The sequence below is a fragment of the Rattus rattus genome, chromosome 5, assembly GCF_011064425.1.
Source record: "Rattus rattus isolate New Zealand chromosome 5, Rrattus_CSIRO_v1, whole genome shotgun sequence".
In the NCBI taxonomy this organism is placed as follows: Eukaryota; Metazoa; Chordata; class Mammalia; order Rodentia; family Muridae; genus Rattus; species Rattus rattus.
The window spans coordinates 42,234,977-42,252,184 of NC_046158.1; the positions used below are offsets into that span (position 1 = coordinate 42,234,977).

At 39.8% G+C, this 17,208-nt stretch overlaps 1 non-coding gene across 1 annotated transcript; it reads right to left on the reverse strand.

The window, feature by feature from the left end:
• Positions 1–449: 449 nt before the first annotated feature.
• On the reverse strand, positions 450–592 carry LOC116902556. The gene has a single exon (XR_004388155.1). It is a non-coding gene; the product is annotated as a small nucleolar RNA SNORA48 (small nucleolar RNA).
• Positions 593–17,208: the final 16,616 nt, after the last annotated feature.

Here is a 17,208-nt window from a genome sequence, read left to right on the forward strand (position 1 = left end):
AGCTCCACTATGCTACTCAGTCAAGGGGCAGGTCCCACTCTCCCAAGTGCTGCAGGCAGCAAGGGGCCAGGGCAGCTCCCATAACCCCAGGGCCAACCTTTCTGGCTATTGCAGGAGGCAAGAGGTGTAGGGAAGGGGATCATCCCAGCATCCACTCCACTTCATGCCAGACAAATGGCAGGCCAGGTCCACCACACCCTCTGGGGTGGCTTACCTGTGACCTTCCACCAGTCAGTTCTATTGTGCTGCCCAGATTAGGTGAAGGGCCTGTACTCCTGAGGGCTGCAGCTGGTCATTGGCAAAGACAGCTCTCTGGGTGGCCCAGGAGTCATGAGAGCAAGTGAACTGGCCCTGCCTCTCACTGCCTTCAGGTCTGTCTTACTCCTCCCAAGCTGTGGTGCTTGGATTTGATTTGATTTTATTTGACTTGACTTGATTTGATTTGATTTTTATTAGTCCTAGGCATAAGACAGTTTTGGCCACCAAGCCAAGCATTAAGCTAGGATGAACAACGGCTGCTATCTGCTCTGGTCCTGACTGATACAAGATCGACATCACCAACAAGGTGTCTCCTTGCCTATCACCAGGGCGTTAGATGCTTCTTTTTTAGTGACTAAAAATCGTCACAAGACATTCTGTTTTCCATAAACATTTCTATTCCTTCTTAACCAAGTTAATAAACTGTGACATAAAACTCATAAACCCTTTAAAGAAAGCTATTAAAAAGTCAAGTGTTCAGTGTGTTTTATTAAAGTCATGAGTAAAGGAAAACCATTATAGCGACTGTGTTACATCTTAGCTAACTGAAGTATAGTCATTTCTAGAATCACAAATATACCTTCTTATATGACAGCCAACATGGAGCTGTTCCCTCATCAGAAGGAGCCACTTCAGAGTGTGACCGGCACCCTCATTTATAAAGAATACTAACTCAAATATTCCTTTAAGAATTATCAAGGAAGAGAGGCATCAGAAGCAATATGGAGGCAGTAATCAAAGAAGGAAAGAAAGGAGGGAAGGAGGGAGGGAGAGAGGGAGGGAAGGAGGGAGGGAGGAAAATGGAAACATGCTAAAGCAGATGTGGATCCCTGCCCTCTGTCATCTGTTTAGTGACTATGCCACCATATGTTAGCCACTCTACTTAAGATGTTTGGGACACAGAATTCATTAACAAGAACATTGACAGGATAAATTGGGAGAAATGGAAGTCAATTGAACACTGAGGTTTCATTCCCATTAATCCTTTAAAATGTCCAGCTGCTACAAGGCAAACTCAGCATGGTTATGGGAGAAATACGTTTGTTTTCTTTTATTCTTAAGGGATGAAGCTTAAGAAGAGAAAAACCTGCTCTTACTAGCAATTTAATATGAAAACTGTGTTAAATGTAGATAGCCTAAATTTGAATAGGTGGTGACTGAACTTAACATTAAGCAGCGAATATGTACATAAAGCTAGAAGCAGTTATACTGCTCATCCACAGAGTGGCTTGGCTCCCTTTCAGCTTACCTGTGCAGTCGTGATTATAATTTGGGGACAGAAGTGGAACCTTTCTAAACACTAAAATTTAGAGTTGCTGGAGTGGAGTTACCAAGTGGCCATTTCCATCTCTGTTTGTAAGAAAGGAACAACAATACTCATCTTTCACATGATACCATATGATTATTTTGGTTGTTTCCCTAAGTTGAGTTTTACTAGGATTACAGCCTAATGTTCTTATACATCATAAAGGAAACTTGAAACTCTCTGTCGCGGAAACTAAATGCTTTGTGCATGTTTGTGATTGATGGTCTTCTCTCATAATAGTGTAGCTGTTTTCAAGCCCTTTTTGGAAAAAAAAAAACAAAACAAAACAGTATGTGCCAAAAGGCAATAACATTTCTTAAAATAAGGGGGGGTGAAAACTGTGTGCTCTGGGGGGAGATAACCCTTCTGCATACTTGTGTTGGATCCTTCAATCTCCGAAGGAGGTCGTTCATATAAATTCAGTAAAGACAGTAATGTGTGAATCTGATAGTACCCTGACCCTGTCCACCTCAGAAAGCAACTCTAACATCTCAAATAGTAAAACCTAGACCAAAAGTAACCTCTCCTGCTGCCAAACAGATAGATAGCCTATATCTGAACTCAATTTACAAAACAGGGACATCACGGTATGTTAGCCACTTTAATAGATTCAAGTTTATTTTCAGTATAGACATCCACCTGCAGCAGAGAGTAAAGCAATTCGAGACTAAGGGGGAAAAGTGCTGACAGGCCAATAAGACAAAGAGAAGGTGTCAATTAACCCACAGTGACAGACTCTTGAAAAAAAAAGAAGAGTAGAGAATCTATTTATTCATCTTCAAATATCGTTTCTCTGGGACTTTTTCTCTTCCTTCAAAAATTTCTAGATGTGGTAGACATATTCACACACTGCATGTGGTAGAAAGCTGTCAGTAGTTTTGACATCATCACCCCAAGGTCTAATCCTATTATACTAGATGAAAAAGTACAAGGATGCACACAAGACCAGACCTTAAGAAATACATGAAGTATTTTAGGTGCTTGGCCCCTAAGTGTTGCTAGAACACTAACAGGCAGCAATCTATGAATCCAGAAATGGCAGTAAACAGGATTGCTTCCAGTTTATGAGCTGTTAAGCCTGTTTCGTAAAGCGGTTCATGGTGACTGACAGTTAAAACATTGGGTCACTCACTAGTTTCTGTGTTATGTGCCAAGTGGCACAAGGCTATGAAAAATGATGGAATAAGGAGGAAAATCTTACAACAAATGGTCTTCTTGTGCAGCCGCCTATAGGAGGGATGCACAAAAGGTGGAGAAAGAGTTCAAAGCTATAAACATTCCCAAAACGGAAGTCTGAGACAATAGCAAGCAAAGTAAACAGCCATATATAAAACAGGTTCCTGTGACAAGCCAACATTGTCAATATCACAGTGTGACCTAGGGTAGTGCAGGTGGAGGAAATGGAGGAAAGATTAAAGCCACCTTTATTCCAAACGGGCTCACGCTCGCCATTGTGACAGTCTATACCAATCAACTGAAGACTTTTGAAGATCCATTGCATGTGTTGATAGGTCTGCATAAACTATAGTATATAGTATATAGTATATAGTATATAGTATATAGTATATAGTATGTAGTATGTAGTATATAGTATATAGTATACAGTATGTAGTATATAGTATACAGTATATAGTACATAGTACATAGTATACAGTATACAGTACATAGTATATAGTATATAGTATGTAGTATATAGTACATAGTACATAGTACAGAGTATATAGTACATAGTATATAGTACATAGTACATAGTATATAGTAATAGCATATAGCATATAGCATATAGTATATAGTATACTTTTATGACCAAGAATGTCTATGTTAAGCGAACAACACAATGTATTCAGAACTTCCCAGTCCAAATTGTTGACTGAGCATAGAACACAACCTCTAGTTTCTCCCACTCAAGATTACTAAAAATACTTCACAAAATGGAAGTGGATTAATATAAAGAAAAAACATTTCCAAACACCAGAATCAGGCCACCCACGGAGATAAGAGCTCAATCTGAATAGCCTCAGGACTAGACAGAGGCATAGAGTGCAGGTTTCCAACGCAAGTGCAGAAAAAGGAAGAAGCTACAATCCTTACAGGTAAGGAAGCAAGCACGGCCAGCTACATCTGTCTGAAAAGCAGGGCAAGTGGTATCATCCTGGTCAACGGGGAGGAAAATGCCCTCCTGCAGAAACCAAAGGGTAGATGTAGAAAGCACTATGAACATAAGGTCTGCACACAATATAAAATCAAAGAGCATGAAGGTGCCAATAAGTAGCGATGAGCAAACCATAACCAAGGAAGCCTTCCTTCCTTAAGACCAAAACTTCTCATTTGTAGAGACTCCCCCTATGGGCTGAAGGCTTCTTAAAGATTCCTGGGGCTTGAAAATGATACAATATTGAAATGATGGAAGCATCCACCTATGGAACTAAATAGAGGAAACGGACTCGCATTAGTGTTAACTGATATATAGAACTCAAAGACAACTTAAAGATTTAATTTACCTACAAACAGCACTGAAATAATTGGATGTTTATAAATCTCATAACGAACCTCCTCTTAATCATACTTTCACTCAGTATAAAACTAGTTTCTTAAAGAAAACACAAGACTGCATAGTCTTAGGTTTAGTGGTTAATTTTCTCATATCGAACAATGACCCGCTAAAATAGAAAAGCAAATTAAACCAAATGAAAATACATAGAATAAGTCTATACAGACTTAGGAAATCACTCAATGGCATAGCACCCTTCCAGCTTGTATAAGGATTCAAGTGTAATACACTGCACAAAGTGGGAAAAACATGAAATTAAACTACAGTAAGAAAAAAAAAGCACTGACTTTCCCCCAGACATGAGTGGTAGACTGACTAGTAGAGATGATTAGCCAAGAAGCCAGGAGTTTGGAAGTACAGAACAAACTGAACTAGTCAAGTAGACAAAAAAAAATGCAAGATAGCCTTATAGTTTTATTTAATAGATAAAGACTTGAGTGAGTGGACCATTTGCAATGTACCAGAGATCAAGGAGGTGAGAGACTCTCAGGCCCTACAGTGGGAGAGGGAACTTGTAGAGGGTACCTCCAGTAGAAAGACAGGACATGAAGTGGAGAGATGGGGTTGCCATCCCACAGTCTAAAATCTCTGACCCAGAATTGTTCCTGTCTGAAAGAACTACAGGGACAAAAATGGAGAACAGACTGAGAAAAACGAGGTCCAGTTGCAGGCCCAAATTGGGATTCATCTCAAGGGGAAGCACCAAGGCCTGACAGTATTACTGATGCTATGGCGTGCTTACAGACAGAAGCCTAGCATGGCTGCCTCTCAGAGGCCCAATAAATAGCTGACTGAGACAGATACAGACATTTACACCCAACCAATGGACAGAAGCCGGGGACCCCTGTGGTGGAATTAGGGAAAAGCTGGAAGAAGCTGTGGAGGAAGGCATCCCCATAGGAAGACCCCCGAGATCCCTCAGACACCGAGCTACCAACCAGGCAGCGTACACCAGGTGATATGAGGTCACAGACACATTTACCGCAGAGGACTGCCTGGTGATGCACCCAACCCTTGAGAGACTTGAGGCCCGGGAGAATGGGGAGGCCTGGAGGAAGAGGGACATCTTTGAGGAGATGGGGGAGGAGGAATGAGGGTGAGGAACTGTTGGAGCGCATATTGGGAGGATAACGACTGAACAGTAAAACGAATAAAGATAATTTTAAAAAACACTAAATAAAACAGTGGTTCGCCCTCCACCCTCCCCCCATAAAAACCTTTAGTCATTGCAAAAATTGTTTTAAAAAAGAGCTAAGAGGTACATGTCTGGGAAAGCAAATTAAGTATGAGGACAACTCAGTCAACAGAGAATACCTGTGAAGGATAGGATCCTCTGAAAGGAAACGAAATGGGAGTTTTAGAATTGAAGGCAGTCTTGTTGAAATGAAGAATTACACAGGGATACACAAAAGATAAATTAGCTTAAGAATATACCAATGAGCATTATGGAGTTTGAAGGAAAGAGAAAAATACATGAAAACTGAAGCAAGGAAGAATTAGCCTTGTTGTTGGCAGTTGATAAACTGCCGGGTTAGCACAAGGAAACGTGGTGTTAGTGCACAGTGGGAGTTCATCTGGAAACAAAAACTAAATCCCAGATGTAAAGGCAAATAGATGGATTATTCATGGTAATGAATGGTAAATGGATGAGATAACTAGAAACCATAAGGCCAAAAGCTTTTCTTTTATTGAAAATAAATTATTTTCCTCACATAATATAGCTTTCCCTCCTTCTATTTCTCCCAATTTCTCCCTCACTACCCACTACCACTACCATCTGGATCCACCACCTTTCTGCCTCTCACTAAAAAAAACAGGCTTTGAAAGGATTGTTATTAACTAAGGGATAATAATAAAGTATAACAAATAAAATATACTAAGATACTAAAAAACCTAGCACATCAGAGTTGCACAAGACAAACAGAAAGACAAACAAACAGAAGAAAAAGAAACAACTATCACATATCTCTCCAAATATCTAGACTTGAGCATATACGACCTGAAATGCCTGAGGATTCCTGGAAAGAAACGTGACCATGAGTGGGAGCTCTGAAAAAAAAATGGGACACTGGTGACATGATCAACAGAGTGAAAACGGAGGAGCAAGCAGGGGGACATAACTGGGAAGGGGAAGGAAGGCAAGACAAAGGGAGAGGGACAGGAAAAATAAGATCTGTGTGTGTGTGTGTGTGTGTGTGTGTGTGTGTGTGTTGTGTCTGTGTGTGTGTGTGCATGTGTGTGTGTGGGTATGTGTGTGTGCATGTGTGTATGTATGTGTGAGTGTATGTGTGAGTGTGTGTGTCTGTGTGTGTGCATGTGTGTATGTGTGAGTGTGTTTGTGTATGTGTGTGTGTGTCTATGTGTGTGTGTGCATGTGTGTATGTATGAGTGTGAGCGTATGTGTGTATGTGTGTGTGCATGTGTGTATGTATGAGTGTGTGTGTTGTGTCTATGTGTGTGTGTACATGTGTGTATGTATGCGTGTGAGTGTGAGTGTGTGGGGTGTGTGGGTGTGTGTTAGTCCATTAGTAAGGATGAAGCTGTGCTACTTGGGGAAATAATGTTAACCACAGAGAGCCATAGACTCTCTAACAAAAAAGACAGCTGATCACAGAATGGAGAATGGGAGGGGGGTGTCTGCCAACCAGAGGAAGGAAGTGGGTGCGAGAGGGAGAGGGAGGGAAACACATCTGAAGCCCAAAGAGCCAGTTGGATAACAATATGCAAGTGTTGTGGGATGGAGCTGGAAGTAGCCAGATTAGGAGAGAAGGCTAAGGTAGATCACTTAACAGCTCAGCTATCAAGGTTCCGTTTAAATAAATATTAGTTTACCTGTGTGATTATTGGGGACTAATATAAAGTAAAGAAGCACAGCCGGCTGATTAATTCACCATTTACATTTATAGTAAGAATAATTCTTTTACACCACATAATTTTAAATCTTATTAACCACACTGACCAACATGGCAAAATATCACAAGAGTCCTGTTGCAAGCCAGGCATGGTAGCACATGCCTTTAATCTCAGCATTCCAGAGACAGAACAAGGAGGCGTTCAAGGACAGCCTGGTCTACAAAACGAGTTGCAGTATGGAACTTTTACACAGAGAAACCCTGTCTGAAAAAGATTGTAGTAATGGCAGTTTTATTTCTGGGGTAACTAACACCGACCTAATTATACATAATTCTTGTTAAATAGAAGGAAATTCATGCCTAGAACTGTAAACCTAGCCAACACTTTGTGCTTGGTAAGGTTAAGGACTCCAGAGGGGAGCCTACTATTGCCAAATTCCTGAACCAGTATAATCCTGAGCTGTAAGATGCATATTTATACTCACAGAACGATATAGTTCTCATTTTTCACCGAAGAAGATTCTATCAGGAGGAAAAAAAATCATTACATGAAATGATCATAAAACTGGTCAAAATGCAGAGATCAACTCTCCTTGTGGTGACCATCCCCAAGTCATACATCTACAGGACAGCTCTTAGACCCAAGACTCAGGGAAAATACCAGAAGACAGAGCCAGGAAGAGGGTTAGATCCAGAAAATCAAGTTTTTAGATGTGAAATAGTGCCTTCCATATATGACAGGAAGTTGTACCTGTGGAACCACAGAATTATGGTCAGCCCAACAAGACCTGCACGACAACAATCCAGCCGCCATGCAACTGTAAATGGAGAATCCCAAGGTCCCAACCTAGATGAAAAGCCACAGCAAATTAATGGCCCTGGACAGACGGGGAATTTTCCTCATCCAGGGCTAAGTCCCCTGATAGATTGTCTTATGCCAGGATGTCAGCCTTCAACACGTACACATATAAGCAATGATGAATAGACTCAGCAGCTGTGATCATACGTGTGTGTGTGTGTGTGTGTGTGTGTGTGTGTGTGTGTGTGTGTGTGTGAAACAATAACTAAAAAAGTGATAATGGAGTGGAGAGAATGAGAGGAATTGAAGGGAGACAAAGGGGTAAAAATTATATAAAAGCAATGCCCATTGATGAAATTCACTAAACTTTAAATTAAAAATAAATAATGCTAGATGCCAAATGGAATACTTGTAAGCCCAGCTCTGGAAAAGTTGACAGGAAGATCCCTGGGATTTGCTATCCAGACAGTCTAGAGCAGTGGTTATCACCCTGTGGGTCATTACTCCTTTAGGGACACTCTAACAACCCTTTCACAGGATCACCTAAGACCATCCTGAATATCACATACCAGGCAAGAGATAGGTCCAGAAGGATATAATGAGACAGAACCATGGTTCCTGAGCACAAGTAGATAGCCACATGGCAAAATGTAGATTAGAGTAAATGGGGTTACATTAAGTTGTGATCTAGACAGAAGAGCCTCCAGTCCTGGTGTTGCAAAGATACTGTTAATACGGTACAAAAGGGGGGCTGTAGAGATGGCTTAATAGGTAAAGGAGCACACCTCTGAGCCTGATGACCTGAGTTCAACTCCCAGAACCCACATAATAGAAGGAGAGAAAGGTCCCATGAAAGGTTATCCTCTGATTGCAATATATATAACATGGCATGAGCATAGGCCCACTGATGCATTACTATGACATACACACACACACACACACACACACACACACACACACACACACACACACACACACATCATGTGTCTGACACAGAACTTGTACATAAAATAAATAAGTCCAAGAATTCAAAAATAAAACTGCAAATAATTTCATTTCAAAGTGGATAAAGGTCTACAATACTCCAAGGAAGATTTACCAAGAGTCAATAAATGTCTGAGAAGGTGTTCATTTCCTAACCATTTCTGAAGTGCAAATAAATAAAACAATGTTATTTGACCTGAATGAATGGTTGATGTGTTACAGAGTGGAGGAACCTTTGAAAACAATGTATTAAGTGAGTGAAGTCATTCACAAAGATCACATACTGTGTGGTTCCATTCGTCTGCAATGTCTGGAACAGATAGTTCTGTGGAGACAGAGCATGAGTCCATGAGCTACCCCAGGGCCAAGCAGTTAAAAGGAAATGCTGATTGACTGCCAACATGTATGGAGTGTGTTTGTGGTATGCAAAAAATGTTGGAAATGGATGACATAAGTGGTTTCATAGGTGTAATTGTACCCAAACCCACTGAATTGTATGCTTTAAATAGATATAGTTTACAGTGTGTGAATTAGGTACCAATAAAGTTTTATAACACCAAAATGATTTGAACAGATATCTACTCTCTTGCCTTGACATAATGAGCCTTTATAATGACTAGTCCGTCTTAAACCCTATAAGCAATGTGTTCTTTTATCACTGAACAAAACAGGAAAGATGATCAAGTGAATACAACCATGTCCTCTTGTGGGCTCTAGGACGGACTCCAACACATGTACTGCACAATCACACACACACACACACACACACACACACACACACACACACACACACACACACAAAACCTGTTAAGTTTTGGCTTTATTTTGTAACCATCTACTTAGTCTTCATTTGTATATTTTATTTTTCTTTCACGTTAGATTTTAATTATGCCTCTTTTAATCAACATGGAATTAGTTCTTTTTTAAAGGTATTTTCCAATTGGAATGAGATGAGTGTATGTAAGACATGCTTAAGCATTATTGTCACAACTGAAAACCATAACAAGGTCTAAACACATATCATTCTGATACATATGTATCAGGTAGCAGACTGGAGTCCTAGACTTTAAAAGAAACAAATATCATAGTGAGAAAATGAACAGAGTATCTAAACAGTCAATACACTAGAGACAGCACTCACATAGCCTAATGCACAAACCATACAGCTTCAGCGATCAATAAAATTCAGATTGAATTTAAAATAAAATATCATTGCACAACCATGAGATCAGTGACTCCCTTTTCTTTATTTATTGATGTTTAGTCAGTGTGATGTCCTAGTAAAATTGTACAAAACATAAGCCACTGAGTAATGGTGGTGTCTAAATTAGTACAGCTTTAGAAATACCTGTGAATTCACCCAAGTGAATATGTGGACACGCATACCCCAGAAAAATAGCTCTGCATTACACTGCCTGGAGATACCTGTAAGCACGAGAGAGAGAGAGAGAGAGAGAGAGAGAGAGAGAGAGAGAGAGAGAGAGAGAGAGAGAGAGGAAGGAACTGAATTTTCATTGTTTCATTGATAATCATAAAAAACTAAGGCAAAATCATCTGTAATCATCTGTCTAACATCATAGGAATGTGGGTAAAGGAGACAGCTTGAAAAATTTTTGAAAAGGCATCAGAGTGAATCAATGCGCAAATATAGACAAAAGTCACTGAAAATAAATGAAAGATGGCTTGCAGAAGCATCACAGTCATGTGCATTTAAAAATATCCAAAAGAGAAAAAAAGACAGGTGAACTATTTAAGGAGGTACATGATACACAGCAGGAAAAGATGTGCCCACCAGCTTAAAAAGTCTCGAGGCAGGAAGTAATAACTGTGTAAATTAAGCTAGTCATAGTTATCGCTACAGGTTTTACAGATTTTTTTAATCTTTTTTTTACACTCCACACTTTATCCCCCTCCCTGTCCGCCCTCTGACTGTTCTCCATTTCATACCTCCTCCTCATCCCTTATCTACACAAAGATGTCCCCACTCTCACCCCCAACCCCCACCCCACCAGACCTCTAAACTCCCAGGGGCCTCCAGTCTCTTGAGATGCATCTTCTCTGACTGAACCCAGACCTTGGAGTCCCCTGCTGTATATGGGTTGGAGGCCTCATATCAGCGGGTGTATGCTGCCTGGTTGGTGATCCAGTGTCTGAGAGATCTCTGGGGCCCAGGTTAACTGAGACTGCTGGTCCTCCTACAGGGTTGCCCTCCTCCTCAGCTTCATCCAGCTTTTCCCTAATTCAACCACAGAGGTTAGCAGTGTCTGTCTATTGGTTGGGTGTAAATATCTGTATCTGACTCTTTCAGCTGCTTGTTGGGTCTTTTGGGAGGCAGTCGTGTTAGGTCGCTTTTTGTGAACACCCCAAAACTTGAGTAAGAGTGTCAGGCCTTGTCCCCCGCACCCCACCTTGAGCTGGATCCCACTTTGGGCAGTCACTGGACCTCCCTTTCCTCAGGCTCTTCTCCATTTTTGTTCCTGCAGTTCTTTCAGACAGGAATAATTATGGGTCAAGACACATCAAGAAAATAATATAACAAAACCAGTTTTAGGTATGAATGATTCAAAGTATTACTTTCATTTACCTTGTGAATATCTGAAATATAATTAGATTGAAGATATTTTTTAGTGTTTAAAAATGAAGGGTGCCTATAATTAAGGAGACACAATTGCAAAGAAAAAGATAAATGTGAGGTGTGGACTGAATTTTCCATAGTAAAAATGAATGGCACCATTTCTCAACTTTCTGTTTTACTTCACCGCTGCTCTAGAGACAGTTGGTGAAATTTAATTAATGCATAAATGTGCCATGTGATATAAGGTAGCTAAACACATAAAACTGAACAAAAGAGCTTAATTTGAAAGGAGTGTATTTGGGAATTAAAGGTGAAGAACTATTTGGGCTAAAAAAAACCACATTAAAAAAAACATTTTTAGGTAGTGATTTTTTTTTTTGAAACAGTATCCAATCGGCCTTTTGTTAGGAAACAGGGAGCCTAAACTTTTGGAGGAACAAAATTCTCCCTAAAATTAAGTTCATTACTCTGTTTTCTTCAGTCCCATTTCCTTAGCTCTTCCTGTTCCAGGAAAGGGTTGTATGTTACAGAGAAACTTTTTTTTCTGTAAGAATCATAAAAAGGTGCACTTGTGGCTCAAATCGTCTCCTTTCTTTTTAACCCTTTGGGCAGTTTATAGTTACCGAACAGACCTCACACCCCAAATCCAAGCAACATTAATGGACTACACATCTGAGGACTCCCCAAAGCACTTACATCATTTCATATTTATTTATATCCAAAGGAAAAGATGATCACTTCAGTACCCAGAAACCACACAAAACCATTTCTTCTTGGAGTATCCGTAATGTTAGTGAGGTAAGGTTTTTATTTGATTGAGTTACCTGGAATTGAGCCACGGCCATTTGCCATTTCGAATGCACAGCCGAGATCCAGATCGCTGCTTACTATCCCTGCACGTTTCTGGAGGGTCCTTTCAGGTCCCTGTGACAGAAGTTGCTGAGACGGCAGAAACCACGGGAGTTTCTGCAAAGTCATCAGGCACAAGCCAGGGGAGTGTGATCTCCATGAGACACCGGGAGACACGGCTTGAGCAGTCAGTGTACACTTTCATATAGGCAGGAGCATGAACTGTTGTAAAACTTTTGTCAGCCAAGTACTCTGGGGTCTCCCAGCATTGTGCCGATCGCAGCAAGATTCAGAATCAGCAGCAATGTGAGAAAAAAAAGAACGCCCTGCCCCCTCCTTTATTTGGGCTCTGGTGTCAAAACCTGAATGGTCCTTTAGGATTAGGACAGCAATTTCAGTGGCATATGTCTAAGCTAATTCTGATCTTTCAAATACCACTTAAAGTTATGGGGCAATATCTGTAGAATTCTAACCTCTCAAGGACGCATGCATAGGAAAGCAGATGGCTGGCAACTGACTGTTTAATCACAAATCAAATATCGGAATCAGCACTTCAGGATGACTGCTTATATAGACACTTTTGTCAAATAATGTGGCCAAGAGCTACACTCCCAACACAGTAAGCTCTATAAAGAGTTTGCAGTGGGTTGATTGATCAATGGCAAATTCTTTAAGCTGACACAGCAAATAATTACTGCTGAGCGCGTCGTAGCATGCATCTATAAGATATCACAGGACTTGAAGCTTTTGGAATCCAAAGTCTTAACGTTTATTTGCCTTCCTTAGAGTGGACTGCAGGAAGGTTCACGGTGAAAGTTGAAGATGGAGGCATAGTTGAGGGAGGGTTCCGTGGAGATAGCAGTGAAGATGTTTCCGTACTTCTTGCTGCTGGAACGATCACGTGATTTAGATCTTCCTCACAGGTGAGCCTTTTGGATGGTTGATTGCCATTCGCAGGAAACTTTACCTTTAATGTTAAGCACCCACGGCTGCTTTCTTTTCCAAGGCAAATCCCTACAACAGAAATGAGGAGGGATGGTAGTAGCATAGAATAATTTTCCCCAAAATGTGTTCTTCATCAGACCCTGAAAAGAAAAACAAACGGATTTCATAGTCAAAGAAGTTTCAGAAGCAGCATGTTCAGAGCGCTGAAGAAGGTCTATGTTTCCACTGGGTTGCTGGACCTTGAAGAAGCTGATATGAATCTGACTCTCTAAGAGGGTAGCATGTCTGCACTGGATGCTGCACTTACCAAAGATCGTCTGGGCACAGAACTGTCTGCACACGTATGACATGTGTTATGATACCAAGCTACTGTGAATGCGTTTTTTTTTTTTTTGAAATATTAGTGATCACTTGTGCCCTTAATACAGTGGTTTGTTTCTTCTGTATGTTCGTTTTTTTAAGTGAAACCCTTTTCCACCCCTGTCAGGCTGAGACGTACTCCAAGACACGTGGGCTTTACAGAAGCTTAGTAGTTGAGGTGGAAGAAGAAAGATAGAGAGGCAAGAATGTGGAAGATTGCAATAGCTGAAGCAGAAATAAAAGAAAGTAGATTGAGGTCTTCGTGGTAGGAACCAAAAAAGAAGAAACTAGCTTTTCAAACATTATAAAAGAGAGAAATGGCAGGACACAGAAAGGTCCTAGACACCAGGTAGAAAGAGAGATAATCAAAGATGGACTCAAGGTTGTAACCCAGGGTGAGAGGAGACTTGTCATGCTGCTAGCGATAATGGAGAATAGGGGGAGAAAAAGAGAGAAGCCTGGCCTATTACTATGGTATTTTTAACTGTAGAGACATAGTGAGTTAGACTTTTATATGGGAAGCAAAATTCAAGCTCCAGTAGGACTCTATACAATGTAAAATTACTAAGTGTTCCTCACTCCAGTGTCCACAATCTCTCTTAAAGAGATTTTTAATTTTAGTGTGTGTGTGTGTGTGTGTGTGTGTGTGTGTGTAGCTGATTGTTTTCATAAAGCTACAGAATAATGTGGTTCTTTTTTGCCTTTGATGCCATCCATTGACACTTAATTTTCACAGTGACATAAAAGTAAATACACATACAATACCTACAGAATGCATACATGCTTATCATTATACATATGCAAATATATGGTTTTGATATTTTAAAAAAATATGTACATGATCCACAAATGCCATTCATCCTAACCTGCAAAGCAAAAATAGTGTGGGGGTGGGAAATCTGAAAATTGAACACTGTTAAGGAGTTCTGACTCAATTTGCCAGGCGAATACAGATGAGAATCACAAATAAAAAGTCTTTATTTGCTTGAAGAGCCTCTGAGGTTTATCAGTGCCATTGAAATGCTGTTCTCAACTCGAGTACTTCTCATGTGTCAGAGAAGTGGCAGCTTTAACAAAGCCTGCATTAGTGTTTTGTATTTCTATTCTCAGTAAAATTCTTCAGTGAGTAAACATGAGTATTCAATAACACTGCAATGGGAGACAATGGAAACTGTTCCCATTTCATAGTGTAATGATAAATAAATCATTTTTAAAGAAGCGAATTGTATTGTTGAACACTGAAAGGCGATCCCAGACTTCATAAAGAGGCTATTTAAGTACCTTTGTTTGATGTTGGCAGACATACATTTTTAAGCCGCGGGTATTTTGTGTAAATAATGTAGTATTCAAACACAGATGAAGATCAAATTCAAACTGTTGCTACTGAAGAAATTTTAGCAATCTCTTGAGCACCGAACCCCAAATAACCAATGCAAATTAGAGTTATACCCTTAAAAATAATTTTTCAGAAGTTAGAAAACTCCAGTAAGAACATGCTAAAAAATGGTATCTTTTTTAAAAAAACAGAAATTCTTTATCTGTGGGTTATTAAATTATAATAAAAGAGGACATGAAGTTGGGGTGGGAAGAGGTGGGGTAAGGTAAGAGGACTTCAGGGGAGGAGTTGGGGTGAATATGATCTAATACATTGTGTGAAATTCTCAAAGAATCGATAAAGTATGTATCACAAATAAAAATAAAATACACAAATACAAATTTTACCTTTGTAACTGTATAACTGAATTTGCACGAGTGACTTATAAATTAGAATATGCTGTAGAATATCTGTCTTGCTCTAGAACAACGATTAGAAGCAAATTTCACAAGCTGACGTGGGTCTGCGTGTTCACTGTGCATAACACTTGGAGGGAAGATATGGGCATCCCCTTCTGTCTCTCTTCTCGTTCTCTCTTAGTTCCCCTCCCTCCAAACATTTTTAAGTGGAAGAGATATTGAATATATCTTAATTTTGCATTCTTAAGATTTTCATTTATCCTAACAAATGCTTGTCCTGCGGTCCCAAGTAATAAAATTAAATATTTTTTTCATAATTATTACTGTAATGTTTTCAGAAAATGGCTTCCTGAGTCCTTGGCCCTGGTACCAAGACAGCTCTTCTTTTCTGCTTCAACATTCTATGTCCTGGAAATGTGCTGAGACCATATATGATGGCATGGTTCCCTCCAGAACTTTCAGGAAGCATTTAAGTTTAGAGAGTAAATGTAGCATTGAGCATGATTTGGTATGAGAGAAATTTTCTGTACGGTTCACATGGTGATTTCAGGAACTATAAGTAGATGACTGTCGGTTCTGGTTCCTCATGCATGTTCTTATCAGGGAAGGATATCACCTTTGGCCTACTAGCTGAGGAGTGGTTTTAAAAAATGTTCTTCTCTCTGTTCAGGAAAAGAATGAGGCAAGTGTGGCGTTTATTATCATCTTACTAAGCCCTTTCTGTTGATCATTTCATGACATGCACCCTAAAACTCTGAGCATTGTATCGCACACATGCCCCCTGTCACATACTCTTATAGTTAAGAACTGTCAAAATACGAATATGAAAGATGGCTGCCCCATCACCAAAGAGCTGTGCAAGGCTTAATAATGCTATAGAGAGTAGTAGAATCAATCACAGGGCTTACACTGTATTAATGAAAATTCATTTGCTCAGAATGTGCTATGCTCTTCAATGGGTGGATTCATTAAGGAATTCACAGCTGAAAGGCTACTAATGCATGAGCCCAATTTGAGTAGTTTACAAGTATGGTGCCCTTGAAGGAACTATGTTTTCTGTGTCTGCAGAGGTAAGCCTCTATACTCTACCTGGTCACTTCCGTCCTGCCACAGGCCCAAAAGCAATGGAGCCAGACAGTTATAGCCTGAGTTCATTGAAACTGTAAACTAATCTATACCCTTTTCCTTTTCTTCTTACTACTTATCTTAGGTATTTATTACGGCAACAGAAAGCTGTTAATGCAAGGACCTAAACAATTGGACAGACTACTTTGGTTTGAATACAGGCTCTGACGTTTGGGATTTTCAGAAAGTTAACCTCGTGTAAGAAGGGAAAATAATGCAATGGTTCTCTAAACTCGTTCTGTGTGTACATGTGGATGCATTAAATAAATTAATCCACAATAAAGAGTTTAAAACAGCATCCAGAAATGGCAAATTAATGGTATATTACATCGAGGCACTCTTGAACATCGCTTGCTAAGTCATTCTGTCTGGAAGTATTAGAGTCAAAGTCCAAACTACACTCACAATGTGTCTGGCCAATGTCATCAGTGTTCTAACTTGATTATTTTCCACATCCACATCCACAGCTTTGCTGGGCCCCAGTTGCTTTGTGTATACACAGAGAGGATTATGTCATCAGATGCAGTAAATTCATGACTTTTCCCATTTTCCCAAAAAATTTAACAATTGGCTTTAATCTGTCAAGACCTTTGCTAATCTTGATGGGGCTCCTGAAATATTTAAAAGCTCAGTTTAATAAACAGCAACTAGCTACTAACTCAACACAAACTGCACAAAAATATCTAGTATCTTTTATGTATAAAGCTCTTGTGATAATTTATAATTTAAAAATGTAAAGGTAATAAACAATGTTCCCATGACCAATACCTCATCCCCTTTGCTAAGAGGGTACATTTTGCGATCTCTTTGTTACAGTCATGACCCAGTATTGGCACATCGCTCTTGACTATTAATAAGTTATTTCCTATG